This window comes from Salvelinus sp. IW2-2015, unplaced genomic scaffold, assembly GCF_002910315.2.
Source record: "Salvelinus sp. IW2-2015 unplaced genomic scaffold, ASM291031v2 Un_scaffold3693, whole genome shotgun sequence".
Lineage (NCBI taxonomy): Eukaryota > Metazoa > Chordata > Actinopteri > Salmoniformes > Salmonidae > Salvelinus > Salvelinus sp. IW2-2015.
This window is the reverse complement of record NW_019944970.1, coordinates 62,921-70,646: the sequence shown is the minus strand read 5'-3', so window position 1 is coordinate 70,646 and position 7,726 is coordinate 62,921. Positions and strand designations below refer to the sequence as shown.

At 40.8% G+C, this 7,726-nt stretch overlaps 1 pseudogene; it reads right to left on the bottom strand.

The window, feature by feature from the left end:
- Positions 1 to 400: 400 nt before the first annotated feature.
- Positions 401 to 7,726, bottom strand: part of LOC112076323 (zinc finger protein 585A-like) — a 32,639-nt pseudogene continuing 25,313 nt past the window's right edge.

Genomic DNA, 7,726 nt, shown 5'->3' with positions numbered 1-7,726 from the left:
CTCTCTCCAGTGTGTGTCCTGGTGTGTATTCGGGTGGAGCTACAGCAAAGTTTTCCCCACTGATCACAGCTATAAGGCTTCTCTCCAGTGTGTTTTCGATAGTGTCTAATCAGGGTGGAAGCTACAGCAAAATCTTTCCACACTGATAACAGAATAAGCTTCTCTCAGTGTGTGTTCTCTGGTGTATAGTTCGTTATTGACAGAGCAAAGCTCTTCCCACATGATCACAGCTGTAAGGTTCTCTCATGTGTGTTAGTGTGTTATTCAGGGTGGAAGCTCGAGAAAGCTCACCACACTGATCACAGTGTAAGGCTTCTCTCAGTGTGTTTAGCTTGTGTGTGTCAGGGCCTGACTGATTGAAGCTTTCCCACTAGCCAAGCTATAAGCTTCTCCTGTGTGTTTACGCTGTGGTATAGTAGGGCGTTGATAGAGCAAAGCTCTTCCCACACTGATCACAGCTATAAGGCTTCTCCCCTGTGTGTGTTCGCAGGTGTCTAGTCAGCTCTCTTGACTGAGCAAATCTCTTCCCACACCGATCACAGCTATAAGGTTTCTCTCCAGTATGTGTTCGCTGGTGTGAATKTAAGGTCCCAGATTGACTGAAGCTCTTYCCACACTGATCACAGYTATAAGGCTTCTCTCCTGTGTGTGTTCGCAGGTGTATGTTTAGGGCTCCCAAATAAGAAAATMTTTTCCCACAATCAAGGCAGGGGTAAGGCCTCTCCCCTTTATGAATTCTCAGATGAGATTTGAAGGTGTTAGAAGCAGCGAAACACTTCCCACACTGTGAGCAGCAGTATGGTTTCTCTGCGGTGTGAATAATGAAGCCACTCTGGCTTGTGAAACTCTTCCCACASTCAGAGCAGCAGTGGTGAGGTTTCTTCCCTATACGTCTCTGCTGGTGTTTCTTGAGATGTTCTGATCTGGAGAGACTCTTCTCTGTCYTGTCAGCAACATGAAGTGGTTGAAGCKCCCCAGATGATAAGCCCCTCCCACTGAGAGAACGACAGTTAGTGGTGTCCCCTGTGAAACAAAAACATTGAATAACTAGGTTTTGGAAATATGGATCGATAAACAAATACTATAACAAWWAAAWWWTWWAWWKWTATTTAGCAGACGCTCTTATCCAGAGTGACTTACAGGAGCAATTAGGCTTAAGTACCTTACTCAAGGGCAGACAGATTTTCCACCTAGTCGGCTCAGAGATCCAAACCAGCAAGCTTTCAATTTGTGGCCAATGCTCTAAACCAAGACTACTCCTCTCTTATCAACACTCAGTGGCCAGTTTATTAGGTACACCACCCTCCTTCACGAAATTCAATCGACAATTAACTAGCAACTGAGTGTTTTACTGTTTATAAATCAATTAAGCAGATTGTAGTCTCAATCCACCCCCATTGTTCTTACTTGATGAAATCAAATCTCCATCTCCTCCTCGTGTCCTTCTCTCACAGTTCCACTCTGCCCTGGTTTTCCTGCAGTCGACCAGCCGCACAGACACCCTCTTCAGACCCAGCAGTAAGTGCTACCAGGAGAGTTGTGACCAGGGACTCCGGCAGGTGGAGGGGACGGCTAGCTCTGTCCTGGTGACAACAGGAAGTATTGTACATAGAATATCATTAGACCAAACATTTGATTACTTTAGTCCAAATCTCTGATTGATTAGGTACATCCTTATAATAACTACTTTCTCCTGAAGTGTGTAATTGTTCACTACTTTCCATAAATGTCTAGTATTTATTTTTAAATCACTTTGGCAAATTTTTCAAATGGAAGTGATTTTTTACAATGTCTTATGTTAATAAGAACCTTTGATAGAGCTTCATTGGCGTTGAACAAATTAGCCGCTCAATTTAGTTCATACGTGTTAGGAGAGCTTAACAGTTTCTGGAAAGAGGAGCTCCACCGTCTCAAGATACAGGGACATGTCCCCTCCCTTCCAAAATGTGAAAGATTGTAACACCTGCTAAATCACTATGCCAACCATACCTATGCGCCATCCATATATTTCACTGGTCATCCCCAAAGCCAACACCTCTTTGGCCGCCTTTCCTTCCAGTTCTCTGCTGCCAATGACTGGAACAAATTGCAAAAATCACTGAAGTTGGAGACTTACATCTCCCTCACTAACTTTAAGCGTCAGCTGTCAGAGCAGCTTACCGATTGCTGCAGATAACACAGCCCATCTGTAAATAGCCCATCCAACCAACTACCTACCTCATCCCCAATCCCCATATTTGTTTTTATTTTTCTGTTCTTTTGCACACCAGTATTTCTACTTGCACATCCTCATCTGCACATATCACTCCAGTGTAAATTGCTAAATTGTAATTACTTCACCACTAGGCCTATTTATTGCCTTACCTCCTTACTTCATTTGCACATACTGTGTACAGATTTTTCTATTGTGTTATTGACTGTGCGTTTTTTTATCCATGTGTAACTCTGTTGTTTTTGTCGCACTGCTTTGCTTATCTTGGCCAGGTTGCAGTTGTAAATGAGAACTTGTTCTCAACTGGCCTACCTGGTTAAATAAAGGTGAAAATAAAATAAAATAAAATTGTGGTTTGTTCAAATTACCAGTGATGAAAAACCTAAACACAAGAACTACTGCTGCTCGTTATCCAACTTTTGAGGCATGTTGAGAAAGTCCGTCTTAAAATTTTCAGTACCTACTGCAGTACATAAATAGAAGAACCATCAGATATAGGGGTATTGTCATGTAGAGAAACCTACAGTAAAAAGGTATTGGTGTAGCCTGGTGCAATTTCTGCCCCATGCAACATTGTTCAAGATCCACTTTTCTATGTGACTTGTTACGTAACAGCAGCCACATCTAAAAATCAACAACATTCAGATAATGAGTGGAATAAACTGTAATTTAACACCCAAGTATTTCAGCAGTAAATTGTACACTACACCATCATTTCAATTGTTAGCAGAGTGACCCACTTTGCCCTACTGTATAGAAGTACACTGGCAGAAGGACAGTGTAGTATTTACAGCCATATCCATCAATTATTTGGAATTACCTTCCAACATAAATTAAATGAATGTCAATTTATACAGTTCTCAAACTGTACTTCAACTTGACACTATACAATTGGTTTAGTAGTTAAGTTGAGCAATTTGGTTAAATGTATTGTTTACAAATTACTGGAAAATATTTCTTTATGTAATTAATTGTAAAGGCCTTTAAAACATGTGTTTAGAACTTTGAAATTGTACCACATACTTCAAAAATGCAACAGTGATGAAAAAAAAAAACTAAGGCATTGGATTGGTGGAAGCATGGGCTAGTGGGGTTCACACCATATGTTTTATACAAATCATTTCCTTTCAAAATCAGTGAAGTGAACAAGTGACGACGTTGGAAGGAAAGATAATTAGGAATTCCTTGACATGGTATCTAGCCTACCAAAAAACATGATGTAACACAATAAAACATGATGGAACACTATAGAACCTTATGTAACACTTACAAGTATTATTTAAATGCCTATGCAGAAATTGCTCCACCATTTCCTGGTTGCTAAAATTGCTAAGTGTACTGTAGAGATTTGTTGTACCACTAAACCGCTGTGAAATATATTTCCATAACCCAAAATATTGTATTTTCAGATGTTTGTAGCTGGTGCACAAAACCGAAAGTAAGACTGAAAAACAAATAAAAAAATGGGAAGCATAGAAATAACAAACACAGAACAGATTTACTGATTCTTAGACTTGCTTTCAATGAGAATAACAGATCTATAACTGACATTGCTATGTGAATTCTCCCAAAACAAACATATTGCAGCTTTAACACTTTCAAACATGATTTAACACTAAAACATAGCAACATTGATATACAGTGTCTTTAGAAGGTATTCACACCCTGGATCTTTTCCACATTTGTTGTGTTACAGCCTGAATTTAAAATTGATACAATTTAGATTTTCTTGTCACTGGCCTAACCACAATACCCCATTATGTCAAAGTGGAGTTATGTTTTTTCATGTCATGTATTTTTATTTTTTACAAATGAATTAAAAATGAAACTGTCTGGAGTCAATAAGGATTCAAGCCCTTTGTTATGGCAAGCCTACATAAATTCAGGAGTAAAAATGTGCTTAAGTCACAATACGTTGCATGGACATACTCTGTGTGCAAAAATAGTGTTTAACATGATTTTTGAATGACTACCTCATCTCTGTACTCCACATATACCGATAATTGTAAGGTCCCTCCGTCGAGCAGTGAAATTCAAACACAAAAAGCAGGTAGGTTTATTGCCTCGAAAAGAAGGGCACCAATTGGTAGATGGGTAAAAAAAAATATTGAATATCAGCCAGCCGAATATCCCTTTGATCATGGTGAAGTTATTAATTACACCTTGCATGGTGTATCAATACACCCAGTCACTACAAATATACAGGCGTCCTTACTAACTCAGTTGCCAGAGAGAAAGGAAACTGCTCAGGGATTTTACATTAGGCCAATGGTGACTAAAACAGTTACATAATTGAATGGCTCTGATAGCAGAAAACTGAGGATGGATCAACATTGTAGTTACTCACAAATACTAACCCAATTGACAGTGAAAAAAGGAAGCCTGTACAGAATAAAATATTCAAAAACATGTATCATGTTTGCAACAAGGCACTAAAGTTATACTGCAAAAAATGTGGTAAAGCAATTCACTTTATGTCCTGAAACAAAAGTGATGTGTGTTGTATTGGAAATGCCCCAAGCATTACTGAGTACCATCTCCATATTTTCAACCATAGTGGTGGCTGCATCATGTTATGTGTATGCTTGTTATCGTTACGGACTGGGGAGTTTTTCAACATAAAAAAGAAACGGAATGGAGCTAAGCACCGGAAAATTCCTAGAGGAAAACCTGGTTCAGTCTGCTTTCCACAGACACTGGGAGATAATTCACCTTTCAGCAGGACTATAACCTAAACCACTAGGCCAAATCCACACTGGAGTTTCTTACCAGAAGACAGTGACTATTCCTGTTACAGTTTTGAGCAGTAATCTGCGCCACAGGTGATTTATAATATGTATTGACTCAGGGGTGTGAATAATTATGTAAATGAGATTTCTGTATTTCATTTTCTATACATGTTTAAACATTTCTAAAAACATGTTTTCACTTTTTCATTATGGGGCATTGTGTGTGTATGGGTGAGAGAAAAAAGCTCAATTTAGGCTGTGACAAAATGTGGAATAAGTAAAGGAGTAAGAATACTTTCTGAAGGCACTGTATAATAGATTTTAATTAAGTGCTGGAATTGGTCTGAGCGGTTGTTGCTTATTTTATAACGCAAAGTACCCTACAGCTGTCTGTCACTAAACCTCCTTGAGGGGAGCCCTGGGACTGGTGGCTGCACTGCTGGTTGGCTGCAGGTGGGGGAAGAACCAGGGTCTTCAAAATGATTTCTTTATTGAGTTTAATAGTTTAAATTAAGTTAACACACTGCCGGGACTTGAGGTAGGCCTACACTAGAATAATCCAACAACGCACGGCGTCTACATTTTAAACAGTCTAACATATCTTTAGGCAGGAATTAAGAAACATTATGGAATGAAAAACATTCAAATTACAGAATAGCATATTCTGAGTTTAAAGGTATGACGTAGGCTAGATGCACAAAGTAAACAACATAGTGGGTCGATTTCTGTTATAAGCAAAAGCCTTGACGTGCAAGGCTAAACTTCTCCACTGTTTTGGTCCAGTGGCTACCRTGCTGGAACAGCGTGAAGCATACCAGTGCACATGCCTGCGCAGATACTGTGTGTGACTGTGTGAGAGCGAAGTMTTGCWTCTYGCTCATTGCAATATCTGCAGTGCTGCTTGTGGCGTCATTTAGCYGAGTCTGCCTTTAAATGTAGCATATTTTACAGTAGCTATGCAATTCAGTTTGGGATGGGCATTTTACATTTTTTGACAGTTTGACTGACTCATATCTTTTTCAATACTTCAATGAAAAAAYATATATATATTTTTAGAACACAAGGCCCACACTGGGAAAAAATATATGTGCATTTATCTATACGCCTACAGCATGCAACAATGCCTAATTTATCAACCATTAAAGTGACCAGTGATTCCATGTCTATGTACATTGGACAGCAGCATCTAAGGTGCAGGGTTGAGTAACAGGGTGGTAGCCAGCTAGTGATGGCTATTTAACAGACTGATGGCCTTGAGATAGAAGCTGTTTTTCAGTCTCTCGGTCCCAGCTTTGATGCACCTGTACTGACCTCGCCTTCTGGATGATAGCGGGGTGAACGGGCCGTGGCTCGGACGGTTGATGTTCTTGTGGTGATGCAACCCGACAGGATGCTCTCAATGGTGCATCTGTAAAAGTTTGTGACGGTCTTAGGGGCCAAGCAGAATCTATGCAGCCTCCTGAGGTTGATGAGGCGCTGTTGCGCCTTCTTCACCACGCTGTCTGTGTGGGTGGACCATTTCAGATTGTCAGTGATGTGTACACAAAGGAACTTGAAGTTTTTCACCTTCTCCACTGCGGTCCCGTCGATGTGGATACGGGTGTGCTCCCTCTGCTGTCTCCTGAAGTCCACGACCAGCTCCTTTGTTTTATTGAGGGAGGGGTTATTTTCCTGGTACCACTCTGCCAGGGCCCTCACCTCCTCCCTGTAGGCTGTCTCGTCTTTGTTGGTAATCAGACCTACTACTGTTGTTGTCGTCTGCATACTTGATTGAGTTGGAGGCGTTCGTGGCCACGCAGTCATGGGTGAACAGGGAATACAGGAGGGGGCTGAGCACGCAACCTTATAGGGCCCCAGTATTGAGGATCAGCATAGTGGAGGTGTTACTTCCTACCTTCACCACCTGGGGGCAGCCCGTCAGGAAGTCCAGGATCCCGTTGCACAGGTCAGGGTTCAGACCCAGGGCCCTGAGCTTAATGAGTTTGGAGGGTACTATGGTGTAGAAGGTTGATCTATAGTCAATGAACAGCATTCTTACATAGGTATTCCTCTCGTCATATATGCATAGTCACTTTAACCGTATCTATATGTACCTACTACCTCAATCAGCCAGACTAACCGGTGTCTGTATGTAGCCTCGCTACTGTTATTTTTCACTGTCTTTTTACTGTTGTTTTGTTTCTTTACTTACCTATTGTTCACCCAATACCTTTTTTGCACTATTGGTTAGAGCCTGTAAGTAAGCATTTCACTGTAAGGTCTACACCTGTTGTATATGGCACACGTGACAAATAAACTTTGATTTGATATGTCCAGATGGGATAGGGGATTGTAATGGCGATTACATCGTCTGCGGATCTGTTGGGGCGGTAAGCAAATTGAAGTGGGTCTAGGGTGTCAGGTAAGGTAGAGGTGATATGATCCTTAACTAGCCTCAAAGCACTTCATGATGACAGAAGTGTAATGTTTTGTAGAATCAGTGAAATTGTCCATACTCCACTCGAGCCATTGACAGGCTTGATTGTATTACAGCTCCATCTGGACTTCCCTCAACTTGGGACATCTGTGGCACATTGTTTTGTGTGGAAAAACTGCACATTTTAGGGTGGCCTTTTATTGACTCTAGCAGAAGGTGCAACTGTGTAATGATCATTCTGTTATATCAGCTTCTTGATATGCCACACCTGTCAGTCAGGTGGATGCATTCTTGGCAAAGAGAAATTCTCACTAACGGGGATGTAAACAAATTTGTGCACACAATTTGAAAGAAATAAACTTTTTGCGA